At 38.7% G+C, this 27,912-nt stretch overlaps 1 protein-coding gene and 1 long non-coding RNA gene across 3 annotated transcripts in view; both read left to right on the top strand.

Moving 5' to 3' along the window:
• The window catches only part of LOC139182959 (uncharacterized), a 54,426-nt gene extending 26,521 nt beyond the window's left edge, over window positions 1–27,905 (top strand). Inside the window, exon 2 of the long non-coding RNA XR_011566459.1 lies at window positions 260–27,905. This is a non-coding gene — a long non-coding RNA (uncharacterized lncRNA). The remainder of the gene's footprint in view (window positions 1–259) is intronic.
• ITPR2 (inositol 1,4,5-trisphosphate receptor type 2) overlaps window positions 1–27,912 on the top strand; it is a 593,100-nt gene that overhangs the window by 361,401 nt on the left and 203,787 nt on the right. The gene's annotated exons all lie outside the window — the stretch shown is intronic.

The raw sequence follows: 27,912 nt of genomic DNA on the forward strand, positions 1-27,912 counted from the left end.
TTATTAGTGTATAGGAATGCAAGGGATTTCTGTGTGTTGATTTTATATCCTGCAACTTTACTATAGTCATTGATTATTTCTAGTAATTTTCTGGTGGAATCTTTAGGGTTTTCTATGTAGAGGATCATGTCATCTGCAAATAGTGAGAGTTTTACTTCTTCTTTTCCAATTTGGATTCCTTTTATTTCTTTTTCTGCTCTGATTGCTGTGGCCAAAACTTCCAAAACTATGTTGAATAGTAATGGTGAAAGTGGGCCAGGTGCTCCCATTTTTACAGGGGAAGTGAGTTGGCAGAGATAGGTCAAAAGTGGCACTAATAGGAATTCTTCCACCCAGGGCACAGGAGGTGAGGAAAAAGGAACTTTTCCACTGACCTTTCTCCATTTATTGTTGTTGTTTCTCCATTGGGAATTTTATTTCATTACATAATGAATTTTAATTGCCTTTATCCATGCTAAGTTCACGTTCTCATAAATACTGTATACTTATGTGCTCAGTCACTCAGTCATGTCCGACTCTTTGTGACCCAATGGACTGTAGCCCTCCAGGCTCCTCTGTCCATGGGATTCTCTGGAAAAGAATACTGGAGTGGGTTGCCATTTCCTTTTCCAGGGGTATATGTATCCTTGCTTTATAGATTGGGAATACTAGGTTTTAACTTTTTTCTTTTTTCATAGAAACATTGATTAATAACATGCCATCAGTACGGGTACCTCAATCTGTGCTACTGCTAAGCTGTATATAATTGCTAATTTTGATGTTACATCCTTTCTTTGTGAGCTTGAGAACCCCTAGTATAGGTCTGTGTTAGTCTAGACTGACTAAAGAAAATTTCTCTAGAATGAATATTTGGAACTGATTTTCTCTGGACGTTTACCCGTAAACCTGAATTGAAAGATACTGGTTTCATTTCCATTGCTCAAAATGCTGAGTATTCCACCGTATCAGAACCATTCTGATTGGTTGGACATTGTTTAATAGAATTCTCAGGATGTGACGCCACTGTTAGCCACTTCATCGTTGATGACACACACTTATCAAAAGCCTCCTTCCTACAAAGTACAACACTGCCAAGTTCTGAGGCACCAGGAAGTATCAATTATCTGCTCACAGGAAGTTTGTGCCCTAGGGTAGAGTGCATGCCAGGCAAGTCCACGTGAAAAGTAAATAACGTGAATTAAGTCTGTGCTACCTGCTAAGTGAATTATATAGACGTTAGAGGCAGAATGTGAAGTCATGAACCAAAGTCATTTTTGACAGGTTTGGGATGGCTACAAGCCATTTCCTAGGAATTATTCATAAAGTTTGAGACACTAAAAATGAGTGTCACTGCAAACTTTGCAGGAATAGATTATAATGAGATTTTTTTGGTCCTAGGAAATTTCAGGAGGGAGGTAGAATTTTAGCTGGTCCTTCAATATCCCAAGGAGCAAGTCATTCTCACACTATGTGCTGTGCATAGTCTCTCAGTCGTGTCTGACTCTTTGCGACCCCGTGGAATGTAGCCCACCAGGCTCCTCTGTCAATGGGGTTTCTCCAGGCAAGAATACTGGAGAGGGTTGCCATTTCCTTCTCCAGGGGATCTTAGAAACCCAGGGATCGAACCCAGGTCTCCAGCGTTGCAGGTGGACTCTTTGCCATCTGAGCCACCAGGGAAGCCCCATTTTCACACTTCATTCCACCGCATTCCACTTATTAATAAGCAGTATCACCATCTACCAAGCTCTTCAACCAAAACCTTAAGTGTCATTCTTGATCCTCTTTGCTGTCATTCACACAGCCATGCATCAACAAGTTGATTTTACCTATAATGTTTCTTCAACACACCCAGCTCTCTATTTGCCCTGCAGGTCCCTGGTTTGGGCACATTTCCTGACGACATTATCATCTCCTGCCTGGACTACCCCGTGATCACCTAATTCATCTCTGTGCTTCCCATGTTTGTAACCCCCAGTCCATTTTTTTCTGTAGAATAATAGTTGTAATCAGATGATGCCATTCTTCTGTTAAAATCCTTTGATGTTTTTCTGTTGCTCTTTAAAAGAAAAGTTACATTTCTTACCTGAATAACTAAGACTCTACATGACCTAGCTTGTGCCATCTTTTTCATCTTTTTTTACTTTACTATAAAGATAGCCACATAATGTCCTTTATGTTCCTCAAACAAAAGGATCTCTTACTATTTAGAGGTTTTGCATTTGCTATTCCTTCTGCCCAGCATGCTGATCCTCTGGCTGTTACCACACCTGTTTCCTTTCATCCTTTAGGTCTCAGCTCAGATGTCACATTCTTAGCTCAAATACCTTTGTTTGTTTGTTTTTTTTGATGACCCCATCTAAAATAATTTCCCTCAGTTGTCTCCTATTATATTATCCTGTTAATTGTGTCTCCCTCTATAGTCCTATAACTCCATGAGAATAAAACTCTTGTGTTTTGTGTTCATTACTGTATCTGCAGTACACATCACTGTGTTTTGGATTATCCAGTAAACATTTGTAAAATGAATAGAGAATGCAGTTCATACCAGCAGAGCAGAAAGACAGTGGTCTTGCAGTCTGGGCGAGAGTGCGAGCAAAGTGCCAGATAGTTCAGAACGTGGTTTGTGAACAGATTATCCAGAGCAGCACTGTTCCTGTTAGGGCTTCTATATTAGCTCAGCTGGTGAAGAAAAGTGAAAGTGAAAGTCGCTCTGCCGTGTTCTAATCTTTGCAACCCCATGGACTATACACTCTGTGGAATTCTCCAGGCCGGAATACTGGAGTGGGTAGCTCTTCCCTTCTCCAGAGGATCTTCCTAATCCAGGGATCGAACCCAGGTCTCCCGCATTACAGGTGGATTCTTTACCAGCTGAGCCACCAGCTGAGAATACTGGAGTGAATAGCCTATTCCTTCTCCAGGGGATCTTCCTGACCGAGGAATCGAAGCTGGTAAAGAATCCACCTCCAGTGCAGGGGACTCCAGTTCAATTCCTGGATTGAGAAGATCCCCTGGAGAAGGAAATGGCTACCCACTCCAGTATTCTGGTCTGGAGAATTCCATGGATGGAGGACCCTGGCAGGCTGCAGTCATATGGTGCCAAGTTTTCTTTTAATTGTACTTGGATATAAATTTGAAAGTAAAACTAATTTATAGAAGGTCTTAAAGCTATAGGAATAGAATTCACATTGCAGTGCATCAACTTGAAGCTACTGAATGAAGGTTTTTGATCAAGGAATGACTGTAAGATTAATGCTTCTGTGATCCTGTTGGTGAGAAATGCTTGTCATATAGGAGAGTACTGTAATTGTCCATCTGAGATTTTATGAAATATGTTTCTGTGATTCTTTCAGTTGAAAAGGGTAGACTTTATATGTCTGTCATAAATCCCAAACTGAAAGCTATTAAAAGGGAGTTATCATGCAATCAAGGGCTTCAAAACTTGGACCCTGGGAAGCTTTAAAACTGGAAAGGTTGACAGGGACATATGTATCACGTCTTTTCCATTCCTTGACCCCCTTGTCCGCATGGTAGTGATACTCACGTTTTGTATTGAGATCTTTTGAAATTTTCTGTCTCTTCACCGTGATAAATGGACCTATAGAGCTGGGCTGCAGTGTCACAACTCATCAGTAGGTGTCACCATCTCACAAGTGATTTATTCCACTTTGAGACTCTGTCAAGTCTAATTTAAAGGTGCTGCTGATGCTGCTAAGTCGCGTCAGTCATGTCTGACTCTGTGCAACCCAATAGACGGCAGCCCACCAGGCTCCTCTGTCCCTGGGATTCTCCAGGCAAGAACACTGGAGTGGGTTGCCGTGTCCTTCTCCAGTGCATGAAAGTGAAAAGTGAAAGTGAAGTCGCTCAGTTGTGTCCAGCTCTTCACGACCCCATGGATTGTAGCCCACCAGGCTCCTCCGTCTTCAGGGTTTCTCCAGGCAAGAGTACTGGAGTGGGTTGCCATTGCCTTCTCCAAACTTAACGCTAGCGTATTGTATATAAAATAAATTACTGGGTTTTTTTTCATCTCATATCTTTTGAGTTATCAGTTCATAATTATAAATATTTATTCAGATCACATGAAATCAACAAATTTTGTCTGAATTTAGTTGCATATTTAATACCATGATCACATTTTGTTGACAGTTTTGCTGTTTTGTGATTGTTTTTAACAATTGATAGTCTGTTTAGTTTTAGCTACTGTAGTATTATGTTACTTATTTTGATAATATTTTAATGTTTGATGGACCTATAGACATATCTTGGAGCAAGAAAAAAATATGGTTTGTGTACTTGGTTTTCATTTTCCAGTTTCCTTTTTTTACCCTTTCCATCTAATATTTCCACCATCACAGAAAGTTCAATTAGACATCCCTGGTACAAACTAAACTGCTTTCTTTTGTTAAAGAAAAAAGTCTGGAGATATCACCAGGAGCCTGGTTTCAGGATCTTGAATGGAGATATGTTTTAGGAATGGAATTTTATTCTTTGTTTGAAGGTTTTGTTTAGTGTGTATTATATTTCACTCTCAGTTTTAGAATTTTTTAAGATTAGGGCATAATACTAGTCAAATGGAAGAAAGGCAAAGGTTAAATGTCTAGGCTTATATGATAGCTCAGTATTTTCAAATCTAATAATATTACTTTAAAACTAGATATACTTAATATGTTTAAATTGTGCATATTCTAATCAATCCATGGAAATCAACTAACGAGTATAAAGTGTATGAGGGTGGGGCTTTATTGGAGGCCCTGTAGCTCATTTTCAGGAATACCCATCTCATGTCTGACACTTGGTTGTACTCCATGTATCTAGTTGTAAATATAATGTAAATGCCATGTAGACAGTTGCCAGCCTGTGGCAGATTTAAGCTTTGCTTTTTGGAACTTTCTGAAGCGTTTTCCAGATATTTTTAATCTTTGGTTGGTTGAATTGGCAGATGCAGAACCTGCAGATAAGGGCTGACTATTACTCTCATACTTCATTTCCACCACCAAATGTAGAAGTCTCCCTGCCCCCTGCCCTTTACTAATTTTCCGTCCCCAGCTGGGCATGATTTAACCCAATCCTGGCACTTTCTGCCAGGAGACAGCATCAGATTCCAAAGGTTCATGGCTTAGTCCCACAAGCTTGCTCCCTCCTTTACATGCCAAAGCAAGTCCAGGTTTTTACCTGTGCTTCTGAGTGTGCAGGACTTCCCTGGTGGCTCAGACGGTAAAGTGTCTGCCTACAGTGCGGGAGATCCGGGTTTCATCCCTGGGTTGGGAAGATCCCTTAGAGAAGGAAATGGCAACCAACTCCAGTATTCTTGCCTGGAGAATCCCATGGACAGAGGAGCGTGGCAGGCTACAGTCCATGGGATCGCAAAGACTCTGACATGACTGAGCGACTTTATGTTCACTTTCTGAGTGTGCATGTGTACATGTGTGTGCTCAGTCATGTCTGACTCTTTGTGATCCCATGAACTGTAGCCCACTGGGCTCCTCTGTCCAAGGGGTTTTCCTGGCAAGAATACTGGAATGGGTTGCCATTTCCTCCTCTAGGGGATCTTACCACCCTAGGGATTGCACCCATGTCTCTTGCCTCTCCGGCATTGGCAGGTGAACTCTTTACCACTTGATCCACCTGGGGAGCCCTGACCAGCTATAAATTTGAGATTCCCAGGACTCCCTCCTCAGGTTTGATAATTTGCTAGAGTGGCTTACATAATTCAGGAAAGACAGTTTGCTGACTAAATTACAAATTTGTCGTAAAAGGATAGAACTCAGGAGCAGTGGGATGGAAGAGTGTGAAGGGCAAGTATGTGAAAAGGGGAAATGGTGCTCTCCTGCCCTCTTCCAGCACCTCCATGTGTTCAGCAACCTGGAAGCCTCAATACTGTCCTTCAGGGTTTTTTATGGACCCTTCATCATGCAGGCATGATAGATGGCTAATGCTGTTTCCAGCCCCTCTCCCTCTCCAGGGAATGGAGGTGGGGACTGAAAGTTACAGACCTCTAATTGTGACTTGGTCTTTCTGGTGACCAGCCCCCAAGCAGGAGTCCACCGGGAGTTACCTCATTGGAACAAAAGATGCTCCTGTCCCCCAGGAATTCTAAGAGATTTAGATGCTCTGTGTTAGATCACCCTATTACTCGGGAAATTACAAGGGTTTTAGGGGCTTTTTGCTGGAAACCAGGGTCAAAGACCAAACATTAGCAGAAACCGTGGGCAGAGACTATTATTATCTCACACTTACTATTTACACTTAATTCTATGAAAAGTAGAATATTTCACATTTGCTTTCTCTGTTGCTTGCTGAGAAACTGCAGTGTTGTATCTTCTGTCCTGGTATAATCTTGTGTGCTGTGCTACTGATTTTAATGAACTGTTGTTACTTACCAGTAGGGAAATGGTCCCTGTGTTATTATTCACTGCTATGAAAGTTTCAAAACATGTGACCATCCATGTGAACAGCCTGTGCAGATTAAAGCTGCAGGGCATGATTGGAGGAGGCATGGACTGCCAAGCCACGAGGCAGCTAAGGAGGTGTCCTCTGCCAACGACGGCATGGGATTATGTAACGCCTGCAGTGTCTGGCACCGTGCTCCACTGGAGACACATCACGTGTTGTACAATGCTCTTGGCCCTGAAATTCAATTAGATTGCTTTGAATGATCCGTGAGTCTGCATGAGATAAGCTTTTACTGCTCTCCAGTAGAAAGCAAATGGGTTGATTAGCCCCACATAAATTGAGAAATTGCCATCATAATTCCAGCAAGGATATTTGCATTATATATATATATCATTGTGCCACAGAAGAGCAGAGTGTAAGCATTATGTAACCTGGATAAATAATGGGGAGAAAACACCCAACCCTCATGACTAAAAAAAATAGATTTTCTTACAGACACTTAGGAATAGATTTTATTTAAAATATATTTTGCTATTGTTTTGAGGAATCAGTTTAAAGACTGCCTGTGTGGTGTTTATTTTTTTCTTTATGTTTTGTTTGTTTGTTTACACTATGATCTGTGAGTAAGAATAAAGAAATGGATAGAGTGATAATTTGGTGGGGGTGGGCAAAGGAATTTTGATTAGGAAGAATTTTGAATTATAAATTCAGTGGCCTTTTTATACTGAGTGAGTTTATTTTCTTTGTGAATTGTAGATGATCAATTTAAGGAGTTGGGATCTATCTGAAATTAACCCCATATTGTTTGGCTGAAACTTCTGATATCTTTTCACAAAAGAAGATCTGGGATGGAGGAGGGAAGGTCTGAGTAGATGTTGAGAAATTGAAAACTGGGAAGGAAGGTCAGGAATATCATAGTACTAAGGGCTTAAAGGGCCAATGGGAAACCACCAAAATCAGTGGTGTGAGCTTAACTTTCCCACTTTCTTTTACCCTTATTTTCCTCCAAATGGGATTTAATTTAAGGTTTCAACCAAAAGCTCTGGTAAGAACTTAAAGTTCTTTAGAATTGTTTGGGACACTGAATTGAAACAAAAGGTGCCAAAATGCTATGCAGAGAGCTTCCATTTTGTTCTATCAAACGGGGATTAAAGAGTACAGTTCCTTTGTGGTTTTAGGCAAGGTGGTCTTCAACTGATGGCAGCAAAACCACCATCATTATAGCTTTTTCCGTTGGTAAAGCTTTTATTTCTCTCCTAACCTTTGAAATCCTTAGGACACAGATTTGCTCACTGCAACTTAATATTCTGCCTTTTAGTGTAAGTTGATATTTGTTAAGAGTTGTTTTCTAACATGTCATAGTAAAACCCAGATTTTAACAATTTTTCTTTTTGATAGATTATCTAAATTTTGTGAGATTTAACAGGCATAGGTATTTCTACTGGTTTAATTTTTCAAACCATTGGCAGTAGGTATTGCTACTGTTATTTTTATTAAGCAAAGGGAAAATTGATGGGTAGAGGAGTACAATGAGCTGCCCAGGCTGACACTACAAGGAGGTGACTGGATAGATGTTCCAAAACAGATCGTAAGCATTCTCATCCCACTGTGTATTAATGGTCCTCAAATGCCGTTCCATGGACTAGGGCTAGACTGGCCCATATTTCAAAGAAATCCTATTTTATTATGCCTAGAGTGAAGGTCTCAGATTTTGTCATTTTAAAATAGCTTCCCAGGTGCTTCTGATGTAAGATAAGAGTTGGTAGCTACTTCTTGTTTAATGTTCTGAACTATAGAGATAGCATTAGAACATCTCTATGCTCTATTTCAAATATATTTTTTCTCTGTTTATCCTTCTGATATGTGTGCATGTACTTATTGTTGTTGTTTAGTCAGTAAGTCATGTCCAACTCTTTTTCTACCCAATGGACTGTAGTCCACCAGGCTCCTCTGTCCATGGGATTTCCCAGGCAGGAATACCGGAGTGGGTTGCCATTGCCTACTCCAGAGGATCTTCCCGACCCAGGGATCTCCTAAATTGCAGGTGGATTCTTACCACTGAGCCACCAGGGAAGCCCATATATATGAATATATCTATACAAACCAAATTGTAAAAACGTTGTTCTTTTTTTTGTTTGTTTCTTGGTAAAATTTTAATAGAAAATATATCTTTTCAAAATGGACACAAAATATTTTGTGGTTAACAGTAGTATTTTATAATAGTCAAAAGAAAATAGTGGGAAATATAATTCAATAAATGGCATCCATTTTTAAAAGGCTAGCTAGCCTCCGGGTCTTAAATTGACGCTAGGGTGTAACTTTGTTAATGAGTGAATTCAGAGTTGGTTTAATGAGTTGGTGTTGGAAGGATGGCTCATTTTCATCAGTGGATATAACTTGCTGCTGCATCTTTGCAAAATAATAAAAAGGGACTAATGCATCCCTTGGCCCTACCATAATTGTCCTTTTCTTCCTTTCCCTGTTGGCATATTTAAAAGATGATGTGTGACTCATCATTGCAGGGACTGGGGCTCCATGAGCATCTTTCCTTTATCTCATTCCTTCCTCCATCCCCCACCTTGCCTTTTTACAAAGATCATCTGGTTTTGTACCACAAATATTTGTCTTAAAGGCAGATGTTTGCAAAAGTCAAATTAAGTATGTGAACCTAAACCTGCTTCATGACCAGACATCATGGTTTGGGCTTTGGATAGACGCAGAATGGGGCTCTGAATGCCTGCAATGAATCTGAAAAATTTTGACAGTTCTAACTTAATAGCCAGCATACAGACAACTTTGCAGAATATGTACTTTCTAGAAACACATTTTTAATGATTCAGCTGTCACAATGGGTTTACCAAGTATATGATTGGCAGATATATTAGGCATTTTTAATTAAACTTTACATAATACTAGTATTACATAATTAATAGACATAATTTTCCATGTGTTATACTTAAAAAGTAAATAATAATAAAGTATGATATGGTTTTCTGAACTTCAGTCGTGCACAACTAAACTTTTCTTGGCAAATGAACCACATATTGTCAGTTTTTCACTGTTGAAAATGCACCATCTCACAAAAATGTCTTCAGGTAAGAAATGAAATCAGCATTATGAAAGCTGGTTAGCTGGAGTTTCTTTCTGAGGATTTATACCATGGAAAGGAAACTACTTAAGGGCAGAATCTGGGTCTCTAATGTCCATTCTTTCACAGTGACTCATATTGTTATATTAATGTGATGGTGTTTGGTCCAGGAAATAATTTATTCAGGTTTTCTAAAAGGAAATTGTACTTCTTACCTAAATTAATTCTCCCCAGTGCCTGACTTGTCTTGTATAGTTTTCCAAAGTTGTATCAACCTATAGAAGATCCATTTCCACAAATATCTAATCAAGTTCATAAGTAGTATGTGCTTTAAAATTTGTTTTAAACATTTGCTTGGTGTATTAATTGGGTTTGAGTCAGGAAAAAGGCACAGGTTATTTTAATAGATTAATATGAAGAATTGTTAATTAGGAATTGAAGAAGTAAAAGGCTAAAATAAAAACACACTTCAAGTATGGTATGGAAAGCAACTTCTAGAAGCAGCTATCACCCCTAGGGCAGGAGCAAGGGGAAGTGATTGGGAATCACTAAAACTTAAAAACTTAGCAGAGGGGACTGATGTGGCTGGATCAGATTTGTGAGTCCTGTGGAAAAGACTAGGAGCAGATTTTGGGGTGGAAAGGCATGATGAAAAAACTACAGACTGGGTTAGGTGTGTATGAGTGCTAAGTCCCTTCAGTCATGTCCAATTCTTAGCAACCCTATGGACTGAAGCCTGCCAGGCTCCTCTGTCCATGGGATTCTCCAGGCAAAAATACTGTGGATTGCCGTACCCACTTCCAGGGGATCTTCTTGACCCAGGGGTCAAACCCAGGTTTCCTACATCTACTTGCATTGGCAGGCAGGTTCTTTACCACTAGTGCCAGCTGAGAAGCCCAGATTAGGTATAGCTGTGGGCAGGAATCACCCCCGTCAGAATAATGTGTGACTGGAAAGCCACATACAAGAACAGGAAGCAAAAGCAGGAAGTCTGCCGGAAGCCAACAGGAAAGAAGGAGTCTCTTCCTCCAGCCCTGTACACTCTCTCCTGCCTCCTATTGGCAGAGCCTTGTTTGAATTCAGCCAGCAAAGCAGAAATGAGGTTTATTAAGTCCCAGCCCCTGCATCACAAGAGCTGATCTGGAGCTGAGAATCAATAGCTTAGTAACTGGCATTGTTAGTGTTGTTTAGTCGCTCAGTTTTGTCTGACTGTTTGCAACCCCATGGGACTGTAGCCCACCAGGCTCCTCTGTCCATGGGATTCTCCAGCCAAGAATACTGGAGTGAGTTGCTATTTCCTTCTCCAGGGGATCTTCCCGACCCAGGGATGAAACCTGTGTCTCTTGTGTCTCCTTCATTGGCAGGTGGGTTCTTTACCACAGAGCCACCAGGGAAGCTCAGTAACTGGCATGCTCGACTTTTAAGTAACTTAGGAAAATTCTCTCAATTAAAAATTATTTGAAGTTTAGTTTTTTGAACAGTTAATATACCATGTGGTACAAAAATATAAACAGAATGATATTCCTCTCACCTTCAAACCCTCCCATCCAACCAGATAATCACTGTTATTTGTTTCTTATTCAGGGCTTCCTTGGTGTCTCAGAGGTAAAGAATCTGCCCATAATGCAGGAGACCCAGGTTTGATACCTGGGTTGGGAAGATCCCCTGGAGAAGGAAATGGCAACCCACTCCAGTATTCTTGCCTGGGAAATCCCATGGACAGAGGAACCTGGTGGACTTCAGTCCATTGGGGTCGCAAAGAGTCGAACACAACTGAGCAGTTGAGCAGGCATATACACATTCAGCCTTTATTCATTCACAAGCAAATGCAAATACATATTCATTCTTTTTTATTGAAGTGTAATTGATTTACAATGTTGTGTTAATTACTGATGTACAGAAAAGTGATTCAGTTATTCATACATATGTGTGTATATCTATATCTGTATCTATACATATTGTTTTTTAAACATTCTTTTCCGTTATAGCTTATCATAGGGTATTGAATATAGTTCTCTATGCTATATAGTGGGGCTTCCCGGGTGGCTCGGAGGGTAAAGTGTCTGTCTGCAATGTGGGAGACCTGGATTCGATTCCTGGGTCAGAATGACGCCCTGGAGAAGGAAATAGCAACCCATTCCAGTACTCCTGCCTGGAGAATCCCATGGATGGAGGAGCCTGGTGGGCTGCAGTCCATGGGGTCGCAAAAAGTCGGACATGACTGAGCGACTTCAGTATATAGTAGAACCTTGTTGTTTATCCATTCTACATGTAAAAGCTTACCTCTGCTAACCCCACCCTCCCACTTCATCCCTCCCCCAACCCCCTCCCCCTTGGCAACCACCTGTCTGATCTCTGTGTCCCTGATTCTGTTCCAGAGATAGATTCATTTTTGTCATCTTTTACACTCTACATATAAGTGATACCATATGGTGTGCAAATACTTATGCTTATCTTTGTTACCATATTACTTCTCATACCACTTTTTGGCACCTTGGTCTTTTTACTTAACAGTATATCTTGTTGATTTTACTGTATTCATACATAAAAAGCTTCATCATGTTTTAGAATCTCATTACCTTAATGGCTTCTCTTACTGTTTTCAGTAGTTTTAAATTTTATTCTCTTTGGCGTTCTCAGGATAAAATGACATCATCTGCAAATACTGATAGTTTCCAAATTTTCTATCTCTAAAATCATTTCTCTCTGATAATTGTTTTGGCTTGTACATTCAGCACAGTGTTAAATATTAATGGTAGTAGTGAACATCTTTGTCTGCTTCTGGCTTTAATGGCAGTGTTTCTAATATTTCCTATGTAGCATGATGTTGAATTTGGGGATAAGTATATTACTTTGTTAAAAGAATTAACCATTTATTGAGCTTATTTTTTAAGATCAGAAATGAGGTTAAATTTTACTAAGTGGGTTTTTACCATCTATAGGGCATTACCAACCATATGACTTTTCTTTTTAAACTTAATATAGTAAATATATTTCCTTTAATTTCCTATGTTGTTAATAGTTTTCTTAGTATTCTTAATATTGAGCCATCTTGGTATTCCTGGAACAGAGTCCACTGAGTCATAGAATTGTTAACACACCCACATATACACACAAAAAAATGATACTTCTAAAAAATTGTAGATATTTATTATTGTTGATCACTATTCTTCAAGTTTTTATATCACTTTTACTGCTTCATAAGAAGAATTTAGAAGTTGTTCTTGTTTTCCTCTCCTGAAACAGATAGCACTGGAATAATCTCTTCTTTTTGGTAGAGTTTTCTGCTCAATGTTATGTGCCAGCCTGGATGGGGGAGAGGCTTGAGGGAGAATGGGTACAGGTATACGTATGGCTAAAGAGTCCTTTCACTCTTTACCTGAAAGTATCACAACATTGTTAATCAGCTATACCTCAGTATACAAAATAAAAAGTTCAAAAAGAAAAGTTTGGTAGAATTTTCCTGTGAAACTCTCTGGAGTTGGTACTTTTTGGGTGTTTAGCTCCTTTGATGCTTTTCTCTATTTCTTTTATGGAAATGGACCTTTTAGATTTTTTTTTTGTTTCATTTTGGCTCAACTCTGTTGAATTATATTTTACTAGAATATTATTTTATTCAGGTTTTGAAGAAAAATGTTAGAGATGGAAAATTATGCTGATCATAGAAAAACTTATGATCATTAAATTTTTTCTTTATTTCCCCTTTGCAGTTTATTACTTAGTGTTTTATATTATTTCTTTACTATGTCAGATGATTAATCTTTTCATTTTTCCCAAGCAATTTTTAAAGGTTTATTAGTGCTGTTTGTATTTCTAATGCATTACATTATACTTCTATATTTAAAATTTTATCTGGCTTAAATTTTGCTAGTTCTTATTTTGGGATATGACATTTAATTTACTTTCATTGGTACCAAGGTTTCAGTTCAGTTCAGTCACTCAGTTGTGTCCAACTCTTGGCGACCCAATGGACCACAGCATGCCAGGCTTCCCTGTCCACCAACCAACTCCCAGAGCTTACTCAAACTCATGTCCATTGAGTTGGTGATGCCATCCAACCATCTCATCCTGTTGTCCCCTTCACCTCCCTTCAATCTTTCCCAGCATCAGGGTCTTTTCCAATGAGTCGGTTCTTTGCATCAGGTGGCTGAAGTATTGGGGTTTCAGCTTCAGCATCAGTCCTTTAGGACTGACTGGTTTAGGACTATGAATTTTTTTTTTCCTAATACTGCTTTACTTATATCCTATAGCATCTCTCTCAGTATAGGAATTTACTTGTTGTTTTCTAGAAATTCTTCAATTTTCTTTGAATTCTCTCTCTGGCCCAAATGTTTAAGGAGAGTGTATTATTTACCAGATGCAGGAGGTCTTTTGTTTTCAGAGTTTAAAAACTAATCTCTAGTTTCTTTTTTGTTATCGTTATAGTCTTAAAGTTTTCTTTACATTTAGGAAAATTCTGTTTTGTCTTTAAGTATTTATTCTCTTTTGCTTCTATGATTTGCTTCCTTATACTTCTAGATTATGTATGTGTTGTTTTCATTCCCTATCTTCTGTTTTTTTCACTTTTGCTTTTAATTTTGAAGAAATTACTTAATGTCCATTTTGTTTTCTTTTTCTTGTCTGTCTTCTGTGTCTGATTTCTGTAGTGTCCCTTTAAATTATTTACTCATTTCTGAAGAAATAGTTTAATCTCCTATTATATTGTCCATAGTCTCTTTATGAATTATTTCTTTTTGCTCTGCTATGTTCATTTATAGATGTGATGTCATTATAACTTAAAAGAATGTGTGTTGAAATATTTTGTTAGCAATTTTAATCTGTATGTATAATTCATATGGGTGACATATATTGATTTGTTTTGCTGTTGCATTTCGCCTTTTCCATCCTTTCATGTCCCTTTTTATATGTTCTTTCTATTGATACAATCAAATACTTTACAGGAGGTCTTAGAGGTCCAAAAGCACTTTCCTGCCACCACAGAGACAGAACCATCTTATAAATACGGCGACTCCAGTTCCTCGGCACATCTCACGCTGCTTTTCCTCACTCTCATCCTGAAATCCAATGATAAATGTGGAATGTAGCTTTTGTAGATTGGAGGGGGTGTTTGGTCCATCACTTCAGGGGGTATATTTTTGCCTTTCCTTTTTGGCCTTAGCACTTTTAATGCATCTTCCTGACACTTTATCCTGCGTGGCTTCTGCCAGACAACAGTCCTTTGTAGCCTTGAGACTGTATCTGTCTCCTCCTCCTGCTGAAAATGGAGTTTTCAGGGTTTTGTTTCTTTCATTGTTGTGTTCGTTGATTTCCACAGAAGTATAATGATGTTAGATTAATTAGTCAGACGTAGACTGAAAGACAGGCTTCCCTGATGTCTCAGGTGGTAAAGAATGTAGGAGACCCAGATTTGATCCACGGATCAGGAAGATCCCCTGGAGAAGGAAATGGCTACCCATTCAAGTATTCTTGCCTGGGAAATCCCATAGACAGAGGAGCCTGGAAGGCTACAGTCCACGGGGTCGCAAAGAGTCAGACACAACCGAGCGACTAACACTTTCATATAGTACTGGAAGTCAGTATGTGCTTTTAAAGACTAGCATTTTAATATTGGGCTTTGATGGTTTACCCAGGTAATACAGTAGTTCTAACAGGTGCTGTTCATATTTGAAAGTAATGTTCAAATTGCCCCCCACAAGTCACTGTAAACAATGAGAGAGATGTTGCTTTTCAGTTTCTTGACTTTCACTTCTTTAAAAAATTGGTTTTAGTATTGGAACTTGGTGCTAGTATTTTTATAGTCCAGGAAAATTATATTCTTTAATAAATGATATGAAGCTTCTGTTGTGTGTGTGTGCGTGTGTATGTGTGTGTTTTCCCCTAGAGTTTTCCCTTTTTTAACTTGTAGGTTCTTTTGTCTATTTCTCTTCTTCTCTTGCTAGTATCAGACCAAATTGGCTCAATCTGAGTAAGATTTTATGGACCTTGCTTTTTTTGCTGTTTTTTTAGGTCTCTTGGTTTTTTTTTTTTTTTCGATAGTGCAAAATATGTTAGTGAGTACTGAGGTAGAAATTACTTTTTGTATTTGTTAAACTGTCCAGAATTTAGGAGAATAATTTTCTAACTTAAGGATAATTGTCTAACTTAAGGATACAGTTTTAGCCAGTTATTATAAATACAGACAGCAGTAGATAATTATGTTTTGTATGAAGAGTTAGTCATAGTTTAAGTGCAAATTTTAATTGATAAAATAAGAAAAGTTGAGATCAGCTGTTCATTGAATCTTATTCCTTTTTGATTATCATTGGTTACCAAACCTAAATGGCTTGAATTAAGATTAAAGGTGAATCAGTGTTATGTGTCAGCCTGGATTGGAGGGTGAGGGGGGAGAATGGATACATGTATATGTATGGCTGAGTCCCTTCGCTGTTCACCCGAAACAACCACAACATTGTTAATCGACTGTACCCCAGTGAAAAAAAGCTTAAAGTTTGAAAAAAAAAAAGACGAAAGGTTAAGTTTTAGAATTAATTTGCCTTGTAAAATAACAATTCTCCATGACAGAAAATAAATGAACTGAATCAGTGTTCCAACACTGTAACTATGCATGCAGTAGCAAGGTACTGGGGCTGACAATTTTCAAATGATAGTAGTTGGTTATGTAAGTCACCCAAGATGGCTTGATGTACTGTTATTTCCAGACGAAATTAGAAATAACATGTGCCAAGGTAACAGGCAGTCAGACGAAAACATAACAATTTACTTTCCAGTAATTATCATCACTTCTAGCCAGGCTGGAACTTGATTGATCCAGTACAAAAGAATATCTTTTGTGTGGATTTATTTCAAGACCAGAAACATCGTAACTGTAGTAAATATTCTTGTAAATCATTTTTTGGGACTTCATTAGAAGACATAGCAATAATCACTTCATTCTTTGCTATTGAATTAAATTGATACAAATTCCAGCTGGTACAATTCCTCAATTCATTTGTCCCTATTTCCATTCCCTCACTCTTGCTTTTTTCCTATCTCTTTTTAAAAGTGAAGTTAATTGGAAGCTTTTCACGTGAAAACTGATTGTTCTCAGAAATTTAGCTCATACTTTTTCCATAGTTGGTAAAATAATGAAAAAATGAAGACAAATCTTGGTTTATGTTGTTTGGAAGTATCATATTGTTCTTGGAATACATATTTAATTGAGGAATTTCTAATACTTTCTGAGTCTTATTAAGCCTTCAGTTATCACTATGAAAGGGGAGATGTTTTCAGAGGTTCAAAGATGGGACAAATGAAAGCAGACAGGTAACAAAGTTGGTGGAAACATAGCTGAATACTAGATAGTTTGAAATAGATGATGTGTGTGCGGCCTGAAGTTAGTTGACTTTCCTTTTGTATTTCCCTTTTTTCAGGATCAACCACATGGGAAAAATGTGTGTGTGTGTGTGTGTGTGTGTGTATGTGAGAGAGAGAGAGAGAATTGTAGTAATGGCTATTGGAGACAATGGAAAAGTTGGATAAGAGAGAGAAGGCAGAGATGGTGGAAAGAGGGAAAGCTGTGATAAGTTAAGGGAAACCGGGAATCACTCTGATGTGGATGAAATTTTATTCCCAGATGACTTTTCATGGCAGCTTCACGACTAGCTTGTGCTCAGAGTCAGTTTCTCCAGACAGAGGTGAGTCTGGATAAAATGCCTTAGGAAGAGTCACAACTGGGGCTTCCAGGGACAAGACCAGTTATTCTCCATGCAGGCTAACCCATGCTGGCCTGTATTGGTTAAGATAGCCCTAGCTGTTGAAACAGATAAACCCCAAAGCTTCCCTGGCTTAGTATAGTAATTGTTTGCTTATTCTTTTGCATAATGAAAGTTAAAATCCCAATGTGATGTTCTGGCTGGGTGGCTCCCAAGCAATATAGAGCCTTAGATTCCATCCTTCTCCTGACCCTGCATCTTCTTTGGCTGCTATAACTTTTTACTTTAGGCTACAGATATGGATTCGATCCCTGGGGTGGGAAGATTCCCTGGAAGAGGGTATGGCAACCCGGTCCAGTATTCCTGCCTGGAGAATGCTGTGGACAGAGGACCCTGGCAGGGTACAATCCATAGGGTTACAAAGAGTCCAACACGACTGGAGCAACTGAGCACACCGTAGAGGAAAGATGCAGGATTCCAGCGTGGGCCCAACACCTCTTCCTTCTGTTCCCTTTCATTTGGCTCAGGCTCAGTCACGTGGCCCCACCCAACTGCACAGAAAGCTGGGCAACATAGTCAAGTTGTATGTCCAGAAGAAAAGGAAGAGGATTGGTGAAAGCCGGCCAATCTCTGCCTCTCCTACCAGTAAACCAGAATGTCTGTGTTTTCCTCTTGAGCTGGTAATGTCACACTTACAGGGCAGGGATCAGTTCAGTTCAGTCGCACAGTCATTTCTGACTCTTTGCAACCCCATGGACTGCAGCACACCAAGCTTCCCTGTCCTTCACCAACTCCTGGAGCTTGCTCAAACTCATGTCCTTTGAGTTGGTGATTCCATTCAACCATCTCATCCACTGTTGTCCCCTTCTCCTCCTGTCTTCAATCCTTCCCACCATCAAGGTCTTTTCCAGTGAGTCAGTTCTTCACATCAGGTGGCCAAAGGATTGGAGTTTCAGCTTCAGCATCAGTCCTTCCAATGAATATTCAGGACTGATTTCCTTTAGGATGGACTGGTTGGATCTCCTTGCAGTCCAAGGGTCTCTCAAGAGTCTTCTTCAACACCACAGTTCAAAAGCATCAATTCTTCAGTGCCCAGCTTTCTTTATAGTCCAACTGTCATATCCATACATGATTACTGGAAAAACCATAGCTTTGACTAGACAGACCTTTGTTGGCAAAGTAATGTCTCCCTCTGCTTTTTAATATGCTGTCTAGGTTGGTCATAGTTTTTCTTCCAAGGAGCAAAAATCTTTTAATTTCATGGCTGCAGTCTCCATATGCAGTGATTTTGGAGCCCCCCAAAATAAAGTTTCTCACTGTTTCCTTTGTTTCCCCATCTGTTTGCCATGAAGTGGTGAGACCAGATGACGTGATCTTAGTTTTCTGATCAGGGCAGGGATGGCTGCTGCTATCTTTTTAAAAACTTTTATTTATTTATTTTTATTTATTATTAATTTTTTTACTTTTGCCTGTGCTGGGTCTTTGGGGGCTACTTTCCAGTTGCTGTGCGCTGGCTTCTCATTGCTGTGACTTCTCTTGTTGTGGAGCATGGGCTCTAGGACATGCCGGCTTCAGTAGCTGTGGCTTCTGGGCTCTGGAGCACAGGCTCAATAGTTCTGGCACACGGGCTTAGTTGCTCCGGAGCATGTGCGATCTTCCCAGATCAGGGATTGAACCAATGTCTCCTGCTTTGGCAGGCAGATTCTTTACCACTGAGCCACCAGGGAAGCCCTTTACTTTATTTTTCATTGAAAGATAATTGCTTAACAATGTTGTGTTGATTTCCGCCATACAGCCACACGAACCAGCCGTGGGTATACATATGTCCTCTCCCTCCTCACCCTCCTTTCCACATATCCCACCCCCCAGGTCATCACAGAGCACCAGACTGAGCTCCCTATGTTATACAGCAACTTCCCACTCTATTTTACACTTGATAATGTATATGTTTCAATGCTACTCTCTCAATTTGCCCCACCCTCTGCTGCTGCTATCTTTGCCAGTGGATTTTTATAAAATGTTTTATGTTTTCCAGAAGGAACAACTATATTGATTTATTTTCAAAGGACAAAAATATTAACATCATGACAATACCATAGTGAATCAATTCTGACTTAAGCTTGGGCTTTTAAAATGCAGGGTGAAAATGCCTTTCCCAGACCTAAGAGATCCCCTGGGTGAAAATGCAGTATACTCTGCTTCATGACGATACTGTAGAGTGTCTTCCTGTAAAGTGTGTGCTAGAGTGCTTTAGAGTTAAAAATTGGTGTCCTTCTATGTTCATTGAGAGGTGAAATATGGGCAGAGGGACGTTTGCGGCTGAACTTTGAAATGAGGTGAAGAGTAAATGAGGTAGAGAGGCACCAGGAGGTCGTTCCAGGTGACAGAAGCTGCAGAGCACGAGATTTTAGTGCCGTGAATGGTAAGATCGTGTGGCAAGGTGTCGAGGGGTCAGAGCTAAAGAAACTAATGCGGGCTGAAGGGTGAAAGTGGAAGACAGAAATGGCTTCGGTTTCAAGTCTTCATTTTCAGCTAAAGTGGATGTATGGAAATTCCCTTCTGCCTTACCATTCTCCAGTTGTGTGCATTCGTCCCACACGTGTCCCAGACATGGTCACACAGGTGTTTATGCCTTGGTCCCATGTTCTTGAGAGTGATTGTTTTCTATTCACCCTAGGATGAAGAATATTTATTTCACAGTATGGCTGTTTAGGTCATTTTGAAAAACAATCTGATTCTAAGGACAATTTTTTATTAGGAAATCAGGAAAATGACAGAATGCAGAGGTATTTGGAAATAGAAAAAGAAATGGATGACACGGTATATATTTACAAAAATTTACTGAATGTCTGCTAAGCCCTGAGAATGCCTTGAACAATCTGTTACACTCTCATAGAATTTAAAGTTTAGCGAGAGACAGATTCCAACCATGAGGTTGGGCAGGGATTAATTACTTTCTTAATGACTCTGAGGAGGATCTGAATGCTCTTTAAGAGTGTGTAACTGGAGGTGTGTAACTGCAGGTTAGGTGAGGAGCATCCAGAAGATGGTTTTTCTGAGAAAGTGATATTTAAGCTGAGACCGGAAGGGTGACAGGTGCTAGTGAAGGTAGGGAGCAGTGGAATGCTGCAGGGTGGGAGGAGCAGCAGATTCAAAGGCTCCTGTTCCTGCACCACAGATGGGGTGATAATACTGTACAGATCTTGTCTCCTGATGAAAACAGATATCCAGAAGCAAAGGGGACTGCAAGGAAGGAATTGATTACAGCTCAGGTGAAGCAAAGTAAGAACACAGGAAGAACTGAGGGGAATCAAGATGCTGCTGCTGTTTGGTTGCTAAGTTGCGTGGGAATCCTTTACAACCTCATGGACTATAGCCTGCCAGTCTCCTCTGTCCATAAGATTTCCTAGGCAAGAATACTGGAGTGGGTTGCCAGTCCCTTCTCCAGGGGATCTTTCTGTCCCAGGGATCAAACCCACGTCTTCTGCATTGGCAAGTGCGTTCTTCACCACTGAGTCACCAGGGAAGCCCCATAGTAAATAAGAAATAGGGGAATAGAGTTGGCAACAATCAAGAAAACTTAATTCGAGCTGAGTTCTATTTAATATGAGTGTTTTTCTGGGTAGAATTCTTTTTTGTTTTCTTTGACCATCAGCTTCTGCCCCAACACTTTTATTGAATATTTTCTAATTTTTCAAAACATTGTCTTTATTTTAAAATAAATTAGATGCATGTTTTCTAGAAATATTGGGGAAGAGCATATGCATCCGAGTTGATTCTTGCTGCTAAATGAGGTGTTGTGTCAGTTTGTTATCAGCATCGAATGAGGTATTTGTGAAACTGTCCTGTTATAAAAATTAAATATTTGGTGTACTTTGATTAAAATGTACTGATTCATTTGTCTCCTTTATTAAAACACTCATGCTGTATCTCATGTAATAACAGGACTAAGTGGTCCAAAGAAAACATCCATGTTTTCATGCTGGTTCTCTCTTGAGTTCTGGGACTGATTTGATTGCTTAATAAGGGAAGTGCTTTGGGGACATGGAAAAAGCTGATGCTATGACTTCGTCATTCTTCTTCTCTAAATTTTAAAGAAATGAACAAACAGGTGTAGAGTCAGGTCTTCTCAGCAAAGTGGACTGGGAAATATCTCTTTTGAAAGCTTCATGTGTTCTGTTTTTTTCTTCTTTTAAAAAAATGTATTATTTTTAAAATAATTATTTAAAAAATTAAAAATAATTAAAAAATAATGATACATATTAAAATAATAAAATAATAACCAATAATACACATTTTAAAAATAAAACAATAAATTATAATAAAATAAAAACATTATCAATTTTTTATTTTTTCTCTCTTTTGAGCTTTTTCTTTTGTATTGGAGTAGAGCACATTTAACAATGTTGTGATAGTTTCAGGTGGACATCAAAGGGACTCAGCCATACACATACAGATACATGTGTTCTTCTCATGCTTTATTTTGTTTCATTCTGAAATGATTGTTGAATAACATTGTGGCTTTCATGTTACATCTGGAAAATGTGTAGTCTTATTCCATGGGAAGGAGCAAAAGGATGGTGGGTGGAGTACCCTGGTTGTAATTACAGTTATTGGGAAAGATCAGCATATTAGTATGCAGTGGCCAGATTAATTAAAGTCAGCTGGAATAATTCAATAGAGTTGGTTTCTATAAAAGCTAAATATCTTTAAAACTCTTGAGGTTTGCTGTAAACCTTATGATGTAAAGCCTTTTGAATATGTCTCTCCCTCTACTGTGAATTCTAACTCAACTTAAAAGCTGTCCTCTTAAAACCCTCCCTCATGCCCCCCCCAAAACCTTATCCACTTATCAACAAAATTAATTCCAGCATCTTCAAGAAGATCATTATTTTTAAACTAATATATTTTGTGAAGCATGCTTTTCCTGAGGTTGTTTATAAATTTTAGTTTCTTACACCTCAAATGGTGTGAGGTATCCATGGAAACTGTCCAGCCTATATTCAGTGCGCTGGGCCGCCTTCCCACACAGGTCAAGACAAGCAGTCTTAGATGGTAGTTCAATTTATTGTGCCTTAAACATTAGATAGTTTTAACAAGAAATTGGCTCCTAATTGATACATGCAATTTTATATTTAATTAGCAGTTTGAGCTGCTCTGTATTTTACTAACAGATGTAACATTCAAAACATGTGCTGTTTTTGATACATCTGTTGTACAAATGTACTTAAATGCAAGAACTTTGTGGCAAATGGCAGTGATGGCTCAGGTGCTTATTAGCAAAAATTTGGACAGAATTGACATTACTTTCTTTAAGATAAGCATTTTAAAATAATTGATAGAGTGAAGTTCTTTAATATAATGTATATATTTTATATTTTTAATGGCCTTACTAAAATTTTCATACATTGTAAAATTCACCCTGCTGAAGTATACAGTTCAGTGGTTTTTAGCATATTCACAGATTTGCAAACAACACTCACTGTCTACTTTTAGAACATTTTCATTACCCCCAAAAGAAACCCCATACCCTTAGCAGTTTCTCTCCATTCCCCACCCCACCCCCTGTCAACCCCTAATCTGCTTTCTCTCTCAGTGGATTTGCATCTTCTAGACTTTCATATAAATGCAATCTTAAACTATGTGGTCTTATGCTTTCTTTCACTTAGCATAATGTTGTCAAGGCCAATCCATGTTTACCTGTATCAGTACTTCATCCCCTTTTTATGGCCAAATAATATTCCATTGTATGTATTTTGTCTATCCATTTATCGTGGATGGACATTTGGGTTTTGCTTCTTAGCTATTGTGAATAATGCTGCTGTCAACATTCAGGTACAGCTGTTTGTGTGGACATATGTGTTTATTTTTCTTTTACACATGACTAGGAGTGGAATTTGGGGTTATATGAAACTATATGTTTAATTTCTAGGAACTGCAAAACAGTTTTCCAGAGTGGTTGTACGATTTTATTATGGTCAACAATGTATAAGAGGCCCAATTTTTCTGCATTCACAGACTTGTTATCGTCTCTCTTTTTTTATTTTAGCCATCCTAGTGGAGGTGAAGTGGGGTCTAAGGGTGAATATTTTAAAGGAGAGCAATTTAATATTGTCCATGCTTCATAAATTATTTTAAATGCATCTCCTTTACTTACTTTTCTATTGCTCTTAGAGGTGTGCTCTAAGTAAAGCATACCTCATCTCTGTCAATATTTTCATTTTGTATACTGATCTTAATGTAGGCCCAATTCAGAGCATATGACATCAAAATGTAAGATGATGGTGAATTGAAGTATTGCATAGAACAGGTAGCAGTAAAAAAGGGAAAACACTAAAGACAACTACTTTGATTATAAGATTAAGTCCCTAAATTTCTGGTATATTTTCATCTTGCTTTATATGAACTGGAAAGTAGGTGTAATAGTGAGTGATACCAGATACTATGAGGCTTTGTTGAATTTCAATTAAAAGATATTTTTTCTTTCTTGTCAATTTTAATGTGCCATGAGTTGTATCTCTGGGGGAAAAAGGAAATGTTGCCAATTGAGGTATGGTATACCATTAATTTTAGATTGACCTGTAATTCAGGAATCCTAAAGTTTGGGTGAAAATGTGTGTGCTAGAATCATTGAAATGTTTTTAATTCTTCCTAAAAATATGGTTTCAATAAGTACATCCTTGTGAAAAAAAAAAAAAATCATTCCATGTAATACAAGGGACTTCTTGGTGGTTCAGTGGCTAAGACCCTGAGCTCCCCATGCAGGGGGCCTGGGTTTGATCCCTGGTAGGGGAACTGGATTCCACATGCTGCGACTAAGACCTAGTGCAGCCAATAAATAAATAAATATATATACATCTATATTTTTTTCTTTTTTTAAGAAATGTAGCAGGAGATGTGTTTGTGCCCTTTTTATTTTTTGAAGGCAACTCAATAATCTATGCTGCCAATACCCACAGGAGAAACAAGACTTTTAATACCTCAAAGATTGATCAATACCTTTTATACATACTAATGGGCTTCTCCAGTAACTCAGAGGTAAAAAATCCTCCTGCAGTGTAGGTGATGCAGGAGATGTGGGTTCGATCCTTGGGTTGGGAAGATCCTCTGGAGGAAGGCATGGCAACCCACCCCAGTATTCTTGCCTGGAAAATCCCATGGACAGAAGTGCCTGATGGGCTATAGTCCATAGAATCTCAAAGAGTTGGACACATGTACATGTTAATATCCATGAGTATAAAAATGATATTTTGCACACTCTCATGCACACACATACAGATTAAGAAGACAGAAAGAGTCATCAACTTACTGTTTCCGAATTTGGGAGTGTGAAATTAGCAACCTATTGTTGATCAGTCATTCAGTCATGTCCGACTCTTTGCAACCCCATGGACTGCAGCACGCCAGGCTTCCCTGTCCTTCACCAACTTCCAGAGCTTGCTCAAACTCAAACCCATTAAGTTGGTGATGCCATGCAACCATCTCCTGCTCTGTCATCCCCTTCTGCTCTTACCTTCAGTCTTTTCCAGCATCAGGGTCTTTTCCAATGAGTTGGTTCTTTGCATCAGGTTGCCAAAGTACTGGAGCTTCAACTTTAGCATCAGTTCTTCCAGTGAATATTCAGGATTGATTTCCTTTAGAATTGACTGGTTTGATCTCCTTGCAGTCCAGGGGACTCTCAATAGTCTTCTCCAACACCAGAGCTTGAGAGCATCAATTCTTTGGTGCTCAGCCTTCTTTATGGTCCAACTCTCACATCCATACATGACTACTGGATAAACCATAGCTTAGACTATATGGACCTTTGTTGGCAAAGTGATGTCTCTGCTTTTCAATATACTGTCTAACAACATATAGTTGACTGAAATTTTTCTTTTCCATGTCCTATTTAAGTTACTAATTGAAAGTAGCTGATTTACCTCAAGTCAAAATTTTGAAGATTGCGTTTTCACCATGAAAATATTTTGCTTTGTTCTTTTCCAAAACTAACTGGACAGGTGATTCACGAGCCTGTGTAAGTGTCTATAACGCAGATCCTTACACCCCAGCCCTGCCAAGCAGCTTGGCTTCCATAACAGCAGAAGTACTTTGCATGTTACTAGACACCCTGGTGGCTCAGATGGTAAATAATCTGCCTTCAATTCAGTAGACCTGGGTTTGATGCCTGGGTTGAAAAGATCCCCTGGAGAAGAGAATAGCTATATACGCCAGTATTCTTGCCTGGAAAATTCCATGGACAGAGGAGCCTGGCAGGCTGAAGTCCATGGGATGGACAGAGGAGCCTGGTGGCCTACAGACCATGGGGTTGCAAAGAGTGGGGACACAACTGAGTGACTAACACTTCACTTCAGACATAAAGTGTTACTTTCTTAGTGGCTTGAATTCCAGTTAACAGTTTGGGATGTATAAGATAGTGAATTTTCTGCCATAGTATATGCCAGAGGGAATAAATGACTTTCAAAATAGTGTTCAAAAGACTGTAATAAGCTGAGTCAAAGACTGAAAAAGTCTCTTCCTAAAGTAGGCATTTGACACTTTGTCTTTTAATCAGCTCAGGCATGTTTAGGTTTGTTTGAACTGAAATCTCTTTTCTTTTGGTAATAATTGTATTGGTACTTTAAAATGTTGTTGAATATTTATGGAATTCCTAGTTTCTACCAGTTCTAAATCATTGTCTCATAGTGTTTCATTGTGGAATTCTTTGAAAATTATGGTTAACTTCTAGAACATAGTTGGGACATATAAGCAGATGCTTGCTTATATTAAAATAGGCAAGATATATGGTCTCATGGACACTTAGATGCAGGAAACCATCAAAATTAGACCTGCATAATTTTTATTGTCATAACAGTAAACACTAAGAAAAAATGGTTTTAATTTGATAAGGGGAAAATGAGTTAGAAAAAATTATTTTTGATTTTATCTTTTATAAATTACGGCACACCAAATATAATATTTTTAAAAGAAAATAGTATCTTTTTAAGGGACACGCTTACATAATATTAAGAATTATGTTACTCAGTCAGATCCTTGCAATGATGTATTCAGTTCAGTTCAGTTGAGTCACTCAGTCGTGTCCGACTCTCTGCGACCCCATGGACCGCAGCACGCCAGGCCTCCCTGTCCATCACCAACTCCCAGAGTTTACCCAAACTCATGTCGATTGAGTTGGTGATGCCATCCAACCATCTCATCCTCTGTTGTCCCCTTCTCCTCCTGCCCTCAATCTTTCCCAGCATCAAGGTGACTCATTTTCAAATGAGTCAGCTGTTCGCATCAAGTGGCCAAAGTATTGGAGTTTCAGCTTCAACATCAGTCCTTCCAATGAACACTCAGGACTGATCTCTTTTATGTCGGAGTGGTTGGATCTCCTTGGCAGTCCAAGGGGCTCTCCAGTCTTCTCAAACACCATATTTCAAAAGCATCAATTCTTCGGTGCTCAGCTTTCTTTATAGTCCAACTCTCACATCTGTACATGACTACTGGAAAAAACCATAGCCTTGACTGGATATAGCATCAAGGTTTTTCAGTAAATACGAATGTTTTTCACTAAATACAAATGTTTTTCAGTAAATACAAAAATCCTATTTCATTAGATGTATGGTGACAAGGGAATAATTTGGACTAGACTTTTAGCACATTAGTGTATTTTCTTGCATTAGACCATATCACAATCATTGATCAACATTTTACCTTCAAATTTTTCAGACTGAATGTTAGAATTGTTCACCTTTTCTTTTTGGTAGGCTAATATTTTGCTTCTTGGATTCCAACATAACTTCCTTCTTTCTGACCTGGAAGCACAGTTAATGAGTTTGTGTATTGAAAATATTTAATATGTAAGTAATTTTAAATATAATTCAAATATCTTCCAAAGTTGTAAGGCATGACAGACATCAAATATTGCAGTCCTTAAAAAGACTGCACTCAGTGTGACTATTTTTTGGTAAATAGTGCTCTCTCATTCAGAATCAGTGGTTTATACATTCATTCAAAAGTTTTTATTGAGTACTTAGTATGCCAGCTTTTGCACTAGATGTTGGAGTTGATGATCAGCCAAAAGGAGAAAATAAAAAAGGCAAGTCCTTGTCCTTGTGGTTTTCATAATCTAGTAGAAAGAGATAACAAACATGCATGACAGAACATGACATGCAAACTATCATGATATTTAACATGTATTGAATTTTTTCTTTAAATATAGTATTGACTTTGTATGAAATAATATATACACCATCACTTTAAATTATAAAGCACAATAATGTAATGAAGACGTGTGAATCCCCCAGCAAACTGAAGAAGAGCATGTATCTACGTATGTGTTTCGGCTTCATTTTCCAGAGGCCACTGGTAAACTGGTACCTCTCATTTTTAATACTGCATTTCATGTCTTCTAGGACATTTTTTTCCCTCTCAACATCATGTTTCTGAAATTCCTCAAGGCTTTTGGGTATTGCTGTGAGGCTCTAGTTCTTTCATATTTATTCCATTTATTTTATTCCATTCTGGGAATGTACGACAGTTTGCTGATCCATTTTCTTGTCAGTGGATATTTGGATTGATTGCAGTGTTTTTGTTTAATTTTTGCCTGTTTGTTTTGCTATCAGTGCTGATATAAATGGCTAGGGTGTGGTACTGTGTATCTTTTGGAGCACATTTCCTTGGGAATGTAACTACCAGGTGAGAACACGTTTTCTAAACTGGTTGTACCAATTTTCATTTCCATAACTGATTCACATCCTCTTCAGCACTCATTTTTTCAGACTT

This window comes from Bos indicus, chromosome 5, assembly GCF_029378745.1.
Source record: "Bos indicus isolate NIAB-ARS_2022 breed Sahiwal x Tharparkar chromosome 5, NIAB-ARS_B.indTharparkar_mat_pri_1.0, whole genome shotgun sequence".
Classification (NCBI taxonomy): Eukaryota; Metazoa; Chordata; class Mammalia; order Artiodactyla; family Bovidae; genus Bos; species Bos indicus.